The 15,274-nt window shown below is 36.9% G+C and overlaps 1 non-coding gene across 1 annotated transcript; it reads right to left on the bottom strand.

Moving 5' to 3' along the window:
- Nucleotides 1-795: 795 nt before the first annotated feature.
- LOC144305660 (small nucleolar RNA SNORA18) lies at nucleotides 796-925 on the bottom strand. The gene has a single exon (XR_013372673.1). It is a non-coding gene; the product is annotated as a small nucleolar RNA SNORA18 (small nucleolar RNA).
- Between the last annotated feature and the right edge of the window lie 14,349 nt (nucleotides 926-15,274).

The following is a 15,274-nucleotide window of genomic DNA, read 5'->3' as shown; positions in this document are numbered from 1 at the left end:
CATTCTCTACAATATCCAAATTATGGAAATAGCTCAGTTGTCCATTAACAGATAAATGGATAAAGAAGTGGTGATATATATTATTCAGCCATAAAAAAATGAAATCTTGCCATTTGTGATGACATGGATGGAGTTAGTATTATGCTAAGTGAAATAACTCAGAGAAAGACAAATACTATATGATCTCACTCATATGTAGAATTTAAGAAATAAAATAAATGAGCAAAAGGAAAAAAAAGAGAGAGGCAAACTGAGAAATAGACTCTTAACTATAGGGAACAGATTGATGGTTCAGAGGGGAGTGCATTAGGGGATGGGTTAAATAGGTGATGAGCATTAAGGGGTGTACTTGTGATGAGCCCCAGTGTTGTATGGAAGTATTGAATCATTATATTGTACACCTGATACTAATATTACACTATATGTTAACTAATTGGAATTTAAATTAAAAAATTTAAGAGAACTTTTGCTTAATCCGAAGTGGTCATGTCAGGTAGTCCACACTTCTTTTAGTTGGGCTGCTTTGATCCCTACTTAAGTATAGACATACTTTAAAAATTCTCCACTTGTAAACTTTGGGATCCAGTTTCTTCAAGAAATGTATGTTAGGACCATACTTAGGGTGAGAGTAGTTGGACCTGCCTGGTTGTCAACTTCAGACATCCTCTATACATGAATAATTTCAAATTATATTTACTCCTAAACTATCACACCCTAGATTAGCACAAATCATTGGGATATACCAATACCTAGGATGAAAAAAGTTGACCATTAGTCCTAAAATAGTTTTAGTAGCCCTGCCTTATAGTTCTTTCCCACAGATTTAAACATAATTATTTGAGCAAAGCAAACTACATATTTACTCTATGAGGCATTCCCAATAATGTGGGTCTATAGAAAAAAACCCATTGGGATGTACTTCCAGGGGAGTGAGGTTTTTTGATACTTGCAGCCTAAAGCATCCCAATAGATATACCCGAGGATGTGACTTGGGAGGAGGTCACCCTAGGCTCAGTTGTGTATGTCATGAGACCATCTTCCTGTCATGAGCAGTGGGTCCTATCTCCTTGCTCCAAATCAGGAATTCCGGGGGTGAGACCCAGCAATGTGCTTTAACAAGCCCCCCAGGTCATTGTCTCTGAAGACCACAGAACTGGGCATATTAGACAGATATGTAATTTGCAGACTCCTGTATTTCCTTGGATTCTCAGACATAGAATAATAAAATAGTTATCGAAGAAATAAGGTGATTCAGAATGTAAAGAGCCCACTGAAGACAGTTTCTGTGATTTTTTACTTTTAGGTCTGCCAAGCAATATCATTGCGAATGAATTGTTTTGGATGACTGCATTTAGTAGGGAGTAGTGTGTGTGTGTGTGTGTGTGTGTGTGTGTGTGTGTGTTTGAGACATACCACCTGACTTGGAAATATCATTGTCATTGGATGACCTGGTGGAAGCATTTAAGTCAGGTTGGAGGATCTTAGGGAGTTTCTCAGGGCATGGTTGTCAGGCCTTTGGCCCCAGAGGAGATTACCTATGTTAGTTTTTATGATGTGGGTTTAGGAAAAGGGAGAGGGTGTTAACATGGGTTCTTTGAAAGGCAGACTGTGTTTTTATCTCTCTCTCTGCTAATTCAGTACTCAGCTGCCCTCTGGCCTGATCGCAGTTCTATAGTCCCCTGAGAATCAGTTGTTAAGCCTAATTATGATTGCTTTGAACTTCCCTGAGACTCTGATGTCAAAGGTCTCCTATTAGGTTTTTGATCACAGTTTTCTGTCTTAGCTTGCCCCGTATGTGATCACATATTGCTGCATTTCTGCTCATGCTGGGAGCCTCTCTCTTCTTGCTGCTTCCTGGTTAAGTGATGATAAATGTTTTCTATCCAGCCCAAGAAGAATCATAGCTTGCTATTACTTACAGGGGCCTCCTAATTTTACATTAGAGAAAGCTGAAGTCTGGGTCAGGATTGTAATTTACTGTATTCATTCATTTGTTTCAAAATAGTTATTGAGCACCTACCATGAGCCAGGCCCTGTTTAATAATGGCAAAAACATGATCAGAATAAAGGAATCATAACTCCAACATCAGTGCTCTTGTCACTATCCTATTGCTTAAAAGCCATTTGAATAAAACAAAGGAAACTAAATAAAGGGCAATGAAATACAAATAGAAAAGAAGAAAGGAAATAAGAAAAATAAGAGAAAAAGTCATTTGGGGGCTAAGTGCCTTCTGGATGACTGATTAAGCATACAGATTTACTTTTCTTTCTCCAATGTTCCGCTGGAATGAGTGAATAAATACAAAATTAATAAAAACAATGTAACAGTACTAGGAAATGTGAAGGTTGATATCAGCAGAAGCAACAAATTTCTGGAAGATATAAAGCAGATGGGATTGGCTCGATGGAGTAGCCAGAGAGAACTGATAACTGCAGTTAATGTAAATAAAAGAGAATGGTAATGGAAGAAGAAAAGAGTTTTGTTTTGTTTAAACAGACCTTTGGAAAAACCCCAAGATCATAATCATTAGGAACTAGAGGCAGGAATCATCTATTGGATACTTAGTAGGAAAACCAGTGAAACTAGGACATTCCAAGCACCTGGGAAATGCATACATTCCCAGCTCTAGCAGAGCTGGCATAAATATTTCAAGAACTAATAAAGGGGTGGATGGATTTTGTCAGTGGGAGTAAGCAAGGGCATTTATAGTGAGTATTGGAGCTAAAAAGAGAAGTTGGGTGGTACTCCCATGTAATATCAGCTGCCAATAGGGGAAACCTTTCCACATCCTGACAGCAAGCTCCTACCTACCCTAAGAGAAAGGTATCTCTGATGACAGATCCCAGCTCACTCACCATAGCCATGGCTTCTGTCCTTTGCAATCAAATTCACTATCAAGGGAACTCTGATTTTCACATTGACCGTGTATTATCAATTGCCCTACACTGTCACTTATAGGTGGTTGAGTCTCCAGATGTTTAAGAAAAAATAACAAAGTAAAAATGAGTTACCAATTTTAACAAATTGAAATGATTCTTGAAGAAATTGAATTACTGGAGAAACATAGAAAATGTTATTAAAACAGTTTAAGTAGTATTTTCAAAGATATTTGAAAGGACACTATATTGATACAACACAGAATAAACTGCTAAGAAAAAGTAAAGTATATGAGAGAATTTATAGAAATTGGAAAACCTCTACGTAATTGTTGAAATAAATGTAACAGGGCAACTAATGATGTAGAATGTGGAGTTCTTAATTCTCCAAAGCTTCTTCATATATATGGATAATACCAGTCACTCTGGAACTAATTTTCATTCAGAAAAGTGTCACTTGAATGAATACAATTAACCCACTGCCTGGGTGAAGAGGGATATGAATTTCTTTGGTTGAGAAAAGCTGCCTTTAATCTGACTTTGGAATGCTAAATTGATTACTGGAAAGGAGATGGGAATGTATGCATAGGGAAGAAGAAATTACCCAAGACGAAAAGGTCAACTCTTTTCCTTTTGATGCTTAATGTCTTTACTCCCTCTTTGGCCGACTAGGTCCGTGAAAAGTCCAGTGGCATAAGAAACACTGTTTCTTGGGGAGGAACTCACCATGGGTGTAGGTAGAATCTGGACAGGTATGCAAGGGTCAACATTAAAGTGAAAGGTTAACTTGGGGAGGGTTGGTTATGGGATATCTTGCAGCCATAACAAGAAATATCTGTGAACCCAAACACCTTGGCAGATTGGTTAAGGTAGTAAAATAATGAGTAAGCTTGAATGTGAGCTGAAAGAGCTGTGTCCTTGCAGGTTAAACCTAGGGCATCAGAGATGCCCTTGTGCAAGGGCCTGTACCCCTGCTGGCAAAGCTACAGTGATGGACTAGGTGTCACAAGTATCCCTGTTGTTCATGGCAAAAGCAGTCATAGTATCAGACTCATCACACTCAAGTTCTATCAGCTGATTGACAAAAGAATTGGGGCAAACTCTTTGTGGAGTCCTGCAAAATTTAGGGAGAATAAGGACTGTCTCAAGAAAGGCTTAGTTATCAGTTAATGGGCAATTGAAAAATATTAAAGTTGGGACTAAATTCTTACTCCCCAACTGCTGATGTAAATCACACAAATTACCTAAAAATTTCAGTTGAAAAATTGAATAGTAGAATAGGTGTGGTTGAAAACCAAATCAGGGGAGCCTGGGTGGCTCAGCCAGTTAAGCATCTGACTTCAGCTCAGGTCTTAATCCCAGGGTCCTGGGATTGAGCCCCACATTGGGCTCCCTGCTCAGCACAGAGGGGAACCTGCTTCTTCCTCTCCCTCTAACCAGCCCCCTCCTCCCGCCAACCACCCCCCTTCTTGTTTGCATGTGCTCTCGCTCTCTCAAATAAATAAATGAAATCTTAAAAGAAAAAGAAAACCAAGTCATTTTTATAGAAGATCAAGCCAAGAAGTTTCCTCAGAATATAGTATGAAAAGAGATGAAAATTGTGAAACTTGGAAAGATGCCATTCAGTATATAAGGTACAAAAACACACAAGGCACGCAAGACATTCAGAGATTCCAGTAAACATCTACAAGGAGAGACTAGAGAGATTAGAAGAAACGATATAATCAAAGTGATTATAGAATACTTTTTTTTCTGAGCTGTGAGAAGAAATTAGTGTTTTGATTTAAACAAAAGCAAAAAACAAAAAATAACAAGTGTTAGCAGGGATGTGGAGAAATTGGAACCTTGTGCATTGCTGATGGGAATGCGCAATGGTGGAACCACTGTGGAAAATGGCATGGCAAGTCCTCAAAATCTTAAACATAAAATTTTCATATGACCCAGTGATTTAGCTTCTGGGTATATACCCTAAGTCAATGAAAGCAAGGACAGGCACAGATATTTGTACACCCAGGCTCACAGTAGCATTATTCATGATAACTAAAAGGTAGATACAACCTATATCCATTACTAGATAAGTGAATAAACAAAAAGTGGCATATAAATACAATGGAAAATTATTTAGCCTTAAAATGGAAGGAAATTCAGACATTCTACAACATAGATGAACCTTGAGGACATTATGCTAAGTGAAACAAGCCAGTCACAGAAGGACAAATACTGCATGATTCCATTTATATGAGTATCTATATTAGCCAAACAGAAAGTAGGATAGTGGTTTCCAAAAGCTGGGGGATGGGGGGATGGGGACTTGGTGTTTAATGGGCATAGAGTTTCAGTTAGGCAGGATGAAAATTTCTGGAGGTGGATGGTGGTGACGGTTGTATGAGGCAGTACCAGGGAGACGCACAGTGAAAGGGTTAAGAATGTGGGCCTGCAGTTGAGTCCTGACACCACCACTTATTAGTTCTGTGTCCTTGGTCAAGTCAGTCACCTAATTTCTCAGAATCTCAATTTCCTCACCTGTAAAATATGGTTAATAATAGTAACTACCTCATGGAATTATTTTGAGGACTTCATTATTAATGAGAACAACATGAAGAAATAGTACAACTTTGTGGTGTAATTTGAAAAAAGAGCTATTAAAATTTAAAATGCACTTACCCTCTGAGTATAAGAGAGCAAGCCCAAATAGGCAGGTGCCTTTCCAGCCTTTGGTCACATCACACCAGTTAACATTCCTCTGACCTACTCACATGGCCGTAGGAGAGATAGGGAAGTCATATGGCAAAGGATGTGAATATAGGGAAGGGTAATGAATTAAGGCTAATAATGTTACATAAAATCATCGATCTCTATTTTTCATAGTTGTGATTTGGGAGGAAAATAATATAAATAAAAGATACATGAGGAGTTTTAGGACATTGGGCTTATTGAAAACGTGTAGATGTTAGAATTGTATTAGTACTTCTACAACCCGCCCCCCCACCAAAGTGTCTGTAAAATATTACGTGCTTAAAAATGTTGGATAAAATAATAATTATGCATTCATTCAATGAGAGCCCTCCTTGACCAGAATGATCCTATGAGAATGGACTGTTGGAATCCTTCCAGTTTATTGAGACTACTGTTTGTACAGCAGCTAAGGAAGGATGGTAAGAAGAGGCAAAGAATTAAAATATCTAAGGCAAATATAGCATATTTATATTTCTACCTGTATCATCTACAGTTTGCCTTAGATATTCTCCTATCCCCAATTAGTAAAAAAATAAAATGAATGCATCATTGTGAGTGGGATATGCTTTTTCTGATTCTAGGTAGGAGTTTGGGAAGTTTACAAGTAGTGGAAAGTGCACTTGTTGGAATACTCTGGAAATTGGCTTTTTGCCCTAGGTATGCCACTAATGAAAGATAGAATCTTGAACAAGTTCCTTAACTTGTCTGAGTGACAATTTTTTTATCATTAAAATTGGGCTGGAGGATCTCTAAGATTCTTTTCAACCCTAAGGATTTAAGAAGGAAATTAAAAAAAATGGAAATATGACAACAGTATAGATGGGAATTCATTGAAACGCATTTTGTAAAATTAGAAGCAGCGGCTGATTTATAAGAAGCAATAACATGTTCTCTAAAATGATTAATTATAATTGAGCAGTTACTATTGATATAAGGATGGTTATATCTCATGAATAAAACTGTGAAACTCATTCCAAACCAGTGTTCTTTTTTTAAACAAAAAGGAACAGCAAGGTGTTTCAAATTTTAAAAAATCAGTGCTCAATAAATTATGAATAGAAAAAACTAAAGATTATAAAGCTTACACTAGGTTGTAAGTTATTGACTTATCTCTGATTCAAAGTGACATAACAAAGTAAGAAAATACAAAATATCATAGTGGCTTTGCCCTATGATTTATCCTTTCTAGTTGACAATACTTCCTGTATTATATTATGGCAGAGCATAGTTACCATTTGTTCCATCAACTCAAAAGGCTATGGCTGTCTTCCAAACATCTCCACCTTCCTCTAAGAAGCAGTTATAAATCCACAATCCACTAATGTATATGAATATACAGTCCACTAATGTATATGAAAATACATTATAGATTAGGTTTATGTGTACAAAATGATTCACTTCACCAGCTAGGAGTAGCAATATATCACATCTTCTTTATTTTGCCAATTAATCTTTCAAGTTACAACATGTCCCTATTAGCAGAAAGTCTAGCATCTCCTATTTGAGAGCTTCTCCTTTCCAACTATCCCAAGTTGTTCAGGTGGCTTTCTCAGACCAAAGGCTGCCAATTATATTTTCAAGGTAATTGGAAATTTCCATTGGTCCTCTACTTGGAGATTCTCGTTGCTATGTGGTGTCCTCTGTTGAAGACCAATCTTAATCCAATTCCATAAATGTTCATCACTTGATGGAGATTCATTTCCAGTCTAAGACCTGTCGATGGTTTCCCTGTGTACTTGGGTTCAATGTATAGAATGCTCGATCAAGATTCTGAGTTCTGGGGTCATGTGTACTGGATTTGAATTTGTCTTTGCTTCTTTTTTGTTGTGTGACTTAAGCCATTATTTAACTTTCTGAGTTTCAGGTTCTTCAGCTACAAAATAAAGGTAATAATAGAATTTCTCATTGTTGTGAAAATTGAATGAGACAATAAATAACAAGCAGAGTACCTGGCACCTACAAAATGCATAGAAAATGTATGTTCCTGTTATCATTATGACTCCTACTAGTAGTAATATAGTAATCATTTCCAAAAGTATAACAATATTGCAAGATTGCTATGATTCAGAGCTTAGTGCTTCCATTTTTCACATCTTGGGAAGATCTTGGGCTCCCTATGCAAATTAGTCTACCTTTATCCCAGAGCTCTGCATACCAAAGTAATTAACCTCCTGGTTGAATATTTCTCTAAGAAAAATGGACAAAGGTTATAAATAGGCAGTTCATGGAAGAGTAAATTTGAATGACCTGTATATACAATTTTACTAGTCCTTAGGAAAATATAAATTAAGATAAAAATGAGATAACATTATATAACCAATAGATCTACAAAAACAAATTTCTGATAACATCAATCTGTGGGGATGTGGAACAATGGTGCCCCTCATGTGCTTAGGGTGAGAAGGTAAATCATTATAACCACTTTGTTCACTCTGTCTCTAAATAGTAGGGAATGGACAAATAAAATGTGACTTATTTAGGAAATAGAGTACTACACAGTGTTAAAATGAACAAAGTGTGCAAATGTGGATACATCTGGAAAATGTAATGTTTAGTAAAAAAAGAAAAGTTGGTAAAGGATATATAAAGCACGCCATTTACATATGCTTATTAAAACACAAATATGTATACAATCATGTAACAGAAATATTAAGACATGCAGGCTCGAGATACCAACTTTAGGATGTTAGCTACTTCTGGAGAAGGAGGGAGATGGACAGGATAGACAGAGAGGGGTTATAGCTTTCCAGATGACATTTGTTTCCTCTAAATTTTTTTAAAAGACAACATGGTAATGTAGTAACATCTGTTACCTATGTATGATGGGTTCATAGGTATCTATGAAATAATTTTTCTTTTCTAAAAGCATAAATATTTAATTATATGACATCAGATAAATAAAATTAAAGGGAAAATAATAGCTCACTTAACCTTTGTGATAATTAGAAAACATTTGGGGAAGAATAAAATTAGATTTCTACCTTATGTCATATACAAAAGAAAATTTCCTGTGGATTAAATTTTAAATGAAGAGAAAATGGACCAGAAGATGATGTAGATGATTATTTGTCTGATCTTAGGTAGGGATAAATATCTCCAAGCATGTAGACAAAATAAATCTAGATAAAATGAAAAAAATTAATAGATTTTTCTGTAAAAAATGGAAATTTCCTCTAAGTCCCCAAACTATAAGCTATATATATATGTGTGTGTGTGTGTGTGTGTGTGTGTGTATGATGAACTAAAGTGATATTTTTAACATGTAGAGAATTTGTAGAAACAAAAGATAAAAATGTTAAGCTTTGTCAGTAGGACAATGTCACTGGAGGGATGTTACTAGAGTAAGGGATCCTCTCTTACTGGGGTCTGGTGTACTGTATTTTGTATTTTCCTGCTAATGCCACATGGTGGGTCAGCTATGCAGGAGTGTGGAGAGGACATCCAATGGTGCTATGTCTCATGTGTGCTCAAATCACAAATACTCTGAGCAATCTTACTGCCTTGCCACATCCGGTGGTCCCTGGAGTACAGGCACTACTACACAGGTCAAGGTGGAGCCTGAAAAGATGTTCTGAATTTTCCTGCATGCCCACCCCCTGGCCTCAGCTCATCTGTATCTTGGATGGTTGTTTCTCATGGCTTTCTGAGAATAGATACCACATGCTCCAGGTCTGTGGTCACCGTGGCACTTTGGTGCTCCTTCTCACACCTGCCCACCCACCAGCCTTGGTTCACCTGTATACTAGTGGACTGCTTCCTGCTTGCTAGGTGACTGAGGACCAGCTCTGGCCTGGGTGTTCAAGGAACTTCTTTGTGGAATTTTAATGGACCCAGAAATTTTACATTTCATGGCAAAGAATTTAATATGAGATACTGTTCTTTCTTTGACTTTATAGTCATTTCCAGATAGTATGTTCCATACCTGTCATATAAAGAAAGAACTGGATTGTGTAAATCCTTAACAGTTTTAACTTAGGACATTTTTAGAACTAAGATTTAAGATAATGAGAAAACATCAATGTTACTAGTAATCTTCACTTGAAGTCCTGCTTGCTCATTTGTATTCTAACTGTAATAAGCAAATGTTGACTGCAGTTGATATCAACAATCAAGATTTATTGATCTGAACTAAATACCATCTAAAATAACGTCACGGTCAATATGTGCTCAAAAGACCATTGATCTTGTATGAAGGCTAAAAGGTCATCAATATCTTCATTATTGCACTCTACATATTATAAAATTTTCTTAAAAATATACTTTTCAGGAAGTATATATTCTAAAGAAGAATGTGAAGGCTATTGAGAACCTGTTTTAATTATGGACATAGAGATTAAACAATAATGTAGTTCAGTGGAACTTCACCAATTCTTTCCTGATAGCACTCACCTAGTTTATTTGTATTTTGGTGAGTGGATTTTTAGGTGGGATTTGGCTGGACCTAGCATGGTACTGTCATTAGTTATAAAAAAGCAGAAGAAAGAAGTGGAAAGGGGATTTACATGTTGAAAGATAGCAAAGCAGAACTGGGAAGAGGAGCAGGATTGAGAGGGGTCATTTAGATTTTCACTTTTAATAACATTTTCCAATTCTGTATAACTCTGCTATGTATGGTTCTATTGAAGTTAACAAGATAACATCACAAAGTAGAAATCAGAAGCAAAAACAACAGATAATGTTATCAAAACACATTTGTTTTTATAATAGAGAAGAAATTGATACATGTGAACTTAAATAAGATTTTGATAGCCAGTGCAAATTATTTTTTTGAAACATAAGCTTACATTAAAACAGGGCTGACTACTTGTTAGATATGAGCAAAAACCATCAGCACAAAATTATTAGCAATGAAAGACCGAGGCAAGTTTAGAACAAAAATTTATTGTAACTCTCCTTTAGTCTTCTCCTGAATTCTTGATGAACCTACTAAGAACTCCCAATTCCAAATGTTGAAAAATATGCTTTTTTTAATTTTTTTATTTTTTTTTATTGGCAGGGTGATCTTTTCAAAGTGAATGATTCCAATTGTAGGTTCCCTAAAGAGATGCTAAGATATTTTACAGTGACCTGGTCTATTTGGCAGTAATTACAAAATCATTAATTTTGCCAACAGATTAATATTAAAATAGTTGTGGACATAAACAGGTTTTTATGTATATGCTGTTATCCCTGAATAAGGGAGAAGAAGTCTATGGAATTATTAAAAGTATATCAATAACTCATAATTCAATAAGAAAATATATAGTATCAAAAGAATAAAAGGGCAAATACTCTTAGAGTTAACTCATAAAACAGGAAATACCAATTCCAGCACAAGTATTAAAAAGTTACTTCAGTAATAATAAAAAAATGCTAACTAGCACCAATAATGTGATTCTTTAGGGAAGCTTCCAAATTTTAAGAATACAAAAAAATTTATCTAGTGTTGGTAATAAATTGTGGAAAATGTTTTTTTTTCCCCATACAATCTGTTAGGTGAAATATTTATCAAAGCTTAACTTCCCCCAAAACTATTGACCATACAATTCTATTCTAGGAATATCCGAAGTAAATAATAGGAAATATCAAAGTTTAAGCACAAGACGGTTTACTGTGGCATTACTTTAAAAAGAATGAAAACAATTTTTAAAAAAGATTTTATTTATTTATTTAAGTGAAAGAGAGGGAGCACACAGGGGCAGCGTTGGGGGCAGATAGGGGGAGAGAGGGACAAACAGACTGAGTGCTGAGTGCTGAGCCTGAGAGCCCTTTGTGATCCTATGTTGCAGAGGTAGGAGGCAGCCCCAAGCAGGGTCCAACTGGGGGGAGGGGTGACAGGGCAATGGGGAGGTGACAGGGCAACAGGTGACAGGAGGGGGCGATGGGGTGATAGGGGGGCAACAGGGGGCCAAATGTGGGCCCCCAAATGCAGACCCCCAACTCAGGGTTGATCCCATGACTGAGATTATGACCTGAGCTGAAACCAAGGGTCTGCCCCTCAACTGACTGAGCCACCCAGGCACCCCAAGAATGAAAACAATTTGAATGCTCTAAATGTCCAACAACAGTTGAGAAAGATAGTCGGCCATGGGCCCTGAAGATCCATCCTTCCACATTCTTGCAAGGTGTGCCAGACTGTATGGCTTACACGTTTTGTGATATGGAGCAGTTTCTCTAGTTGGTCACATAGTCAACTAAGTAGCCTGACTACCATGTAATAGCCTTATCTGGCTGGGCTCTAATGGTTGTTGCTTGTCAAGAAGCCCTGGATCTTTGGCACTGAGTTTCTCTCCTGCAACACAATTTTCTGTGTGTGCAGGTATGAGCTGGACCTGTGACAGGGCTTTGTGGGACTTGGGGCTGAGAAGAACCAATACAAATATTCTGATGCTCTTGTTACCTTCTGTGCTGTGAGTGATAAGTCTTTTTTTCAGACTCAGGAGTCTTGTGTCTTCTATTAGAATTCCTGAAACAGCAATAGGCTTGTTATCTTATAAGGTGGGTGAAATCTTAAAGCCTTCTGTTTTTTGACAAAATAGGGACTTTGTTAGCAAATGCTGGCATGTACAGGTGATAGAGTATTGTCTTAGTCAGTTGGGGCTGTCATAACAAAGTATCATTGACCGGGTAGTTTTTTCTTTTTTTTTAAGATTTTATTTATTTATTCATGAGACACACACACACACACACACACACACACACACACACAGAGGCAGAAACACAGGTAGAGGCAAAAGCAGGCTTCCTGTGGCAACCCCGATGTGGGATTCGATCCTAGGACCCTAGGATCACACCCTGAACCAAAGGCAGACGCACAATCACTGAGCCACCCAGGTGCCCCATTGACTTGGTAGTTTAAACAATAAACATTCCTCACAGTTCTGGAGGCTGAGAAGTCCAAGGTCAAGGTACTGACAGATTTAGGGTTTAGTGAGGGCCCTCTTCCTGGTGTGTAGACTGCAGCCTTCTGGTTGTATCAAGTGGAGAAGAGAGAGAGGGCTCTGGTTTCTACCTCTTGTAAGGACACTAATGCTATGAAATTTTTACCCTCACGACCTCATCTAAACAGAATTACCTCCCACCTTCATATCATCACATTGGTGATTAGGTCTTCAACATATGAATTTTGGATGGATACACTAGGTCCATAGCAAGTATTCAGCTGCCGTTGAAAGTTATGCTCTCAAAACAATTATCAACATAACAATTCTCATGACATACAGATTAGAGAAAAAAAATAGATTACAAAACAGTACAGTTTGGTATATTTTTTAAAAATGTATACAATTTCTAAAAGTGTATATATGGAAAGATGAGTCAAAGGTTAGTTTAAAAATGGTTGCATCATTTCTTAGTTCAGTGGTTCTCTTTGCATATTTGGGGGCCCCCACTCACACCAATTGAATTGGCACCTGGGGAGTGACACTGCATATGCTGTATTCAGCAGCCCTCCATGTGATTCTGATAGATGCTGAAGTATGAGAACCACTGACTTAGGTGACGTTCCTGTCTGTCAGAAAACTATACTTTGAGAACCATCATCTTAGTCCATGTGTTGGTTTAGCGCAGTAGTGATGAGCATGGACTTTGGGGCCAACTTCTTTGGATTTATATCTGATCCTGCCGCTCCCTAGTTTTGTGAATTTAAGCAAGTTTTAAAATTCTCTGTGCCTCCAAACCATCAGAGACTCTTTCTCTAGGAAACAAGAGGGTTCCGGGGGGTGGAGGGGGCAGTGGATAGAGGGATGCGGTAACTGGTAGAACCACGCAATTCTACCCCTGAAACTAATAATAAAAATTTTAATAAATAAATAAAATTCTCTGTGCTTCATTTTCTTGTCTGGGAAGTGGGAGTGAAAATAAGAGTTAACCTATAATATGAAATTATAAAAACTTAGCATAATTCCCATGGTTTTATAAGTGCTCTTCTTATGTTTTAGCTTGTCCAGAATCCCTAAGTACATTATACCAAGAATTTTAGTAGTGGCCCTGCCAACCTTTTTGGGTTACAGCTGTGCACCACTATAGTAAACACAAGATGAGATGTGAGAATCAGACGAACTGCATATTGTCACCTACCAGCTTTAGTTTCCTTGTCTATAAAAGGGTGGCAATAATTTCTCTCCTGCATTATTTTTGGAAAGATTAAATATGATTACATGTATAAAAATACCTGGCAAGTAACCTAAGTTAATTAATATTAATCCTCTAACTTGCCTCATCACTTCTGTTACTCATTTAATTAACAAAAATTAATGACTGCTTAAGTTCTTACTGTTTTAGTCTTCAGGGATAAATCATTTCATTTCAAAGGCCCTATTCTCTTAAAGCTTACATTATATTGGGGGGGAGTTTTAGATAGGGCTAAACCTAGAAAGAGCGTTCAATGGGAATGCAGTATCAGGAGTGAGAAAGTCTGATTTTCTTGCTATTCTGCTACTAATTTAATGTTTAGTGTTGAGCAAATTACTTATCTAGTAAAGCAAGAAGGTTGGACAGTTTATTTTGAAGATCCTTCAGACTCTAACATTCTTTCAATATAAAACTTCTATAGTTTTCTAAGTTAGGGGTAGAAAACTGAAGTGCCTTTGTGGGCCAGCTAGGTAGTAGAATTGGCTGACTCTAAAGAATGGTGGAGACACGGCAATTTGGGAAGTTCATGCTTGAGTAACGGCATTTACATTAAATTTTTTTTTTGTTTTAAGCATTCAATTCATCACATAGGGTAGATTGTGCAAAACTTGGCCTAACTGCGGGGGAGGGGGTGGGGGGCAAAAAAAAAAAAAAAAAAAAAAAAACTTGGCCTAACTGTTCATCCTGATTTAGACTGGGCACTATACTTTTCGTGCTTCAGTTTTCCCACTTACAGTAGGGTCAACAAATGTGACTCTTAAAAAGAGCTTAAAGACTTTGGAGATAATTATCTAACTGTTTTAAGTTAGGAATGGAAGAAAGAATGCCATTCTGGTTTTAAACATGAAAATGAGCTAATTCTATAAAGTAAAATATACCAGGACTGCTACATATTATTCAATTGTTTGCACTTCTTATTTTAATGTAAACTGAAATAATAGTAAATGTTGAACACTGATAGATCATCTCTAGGCAAAGAACTAAAAAATATCCGAGTGCCAAGAATCAGCTTGTACCTGACAATTCGAGGTGGGAGGTGCAGTGCTTTGCATTTGCACTGCAAGCCACTGATTGTTGAGGAGCTCATTAATCATGTCATCTATAGAAAATAATGAAGAATGAAGTATGTTACTTGTGTATAGAAATTATCATACTGAATTCATTAAAGAGAGGATATTCTTTGGAAGAAACATTACTGCAAATGGCATGGATCATGAAAAGGGATCATAAAATAAAGGATGCTGCTTTTTATTACAAGAGAAACTTTGTCCTGACCACATTCCTATACTTAAATTTTGGAAAATGAAACGGAGATAAGGCTGTTTATTTGCACACTTGCTTTGATTTAACTGAGAATTTTTGGTTAGGTTTCAGCAAAGCAAAGTAAATGAATTGGAGAATGAGACGTTTAAATGAATTTTGGATCTACAAAATTTGGGTCAGAAGAAAAAAAAATTCACTTTGAAAGCATTTATAAGCATGAAGGCTTCAATCGTCCCAAACAATGCTACTTGACATCATGTTAGGGTTTATTAAGAATAATATTTTT

This window comes from Canis aureus, chromosome 35 (assembly GCF_053574225.1).
Source record: "Canis aureus isolate CA01 chromosome 35, VMU_Caureus_v.1.0, whole genome shotgun sequence".
NCBI lineage: Eukaryota > Metazoa > Chordata > Mammalia > Carnivora > Canidae > Canis > Canis aureus.
Note: the sequence above shows the minus strand (reverse complement) of the source record. Positions and strands in the feature narration are given on the sequence as shown.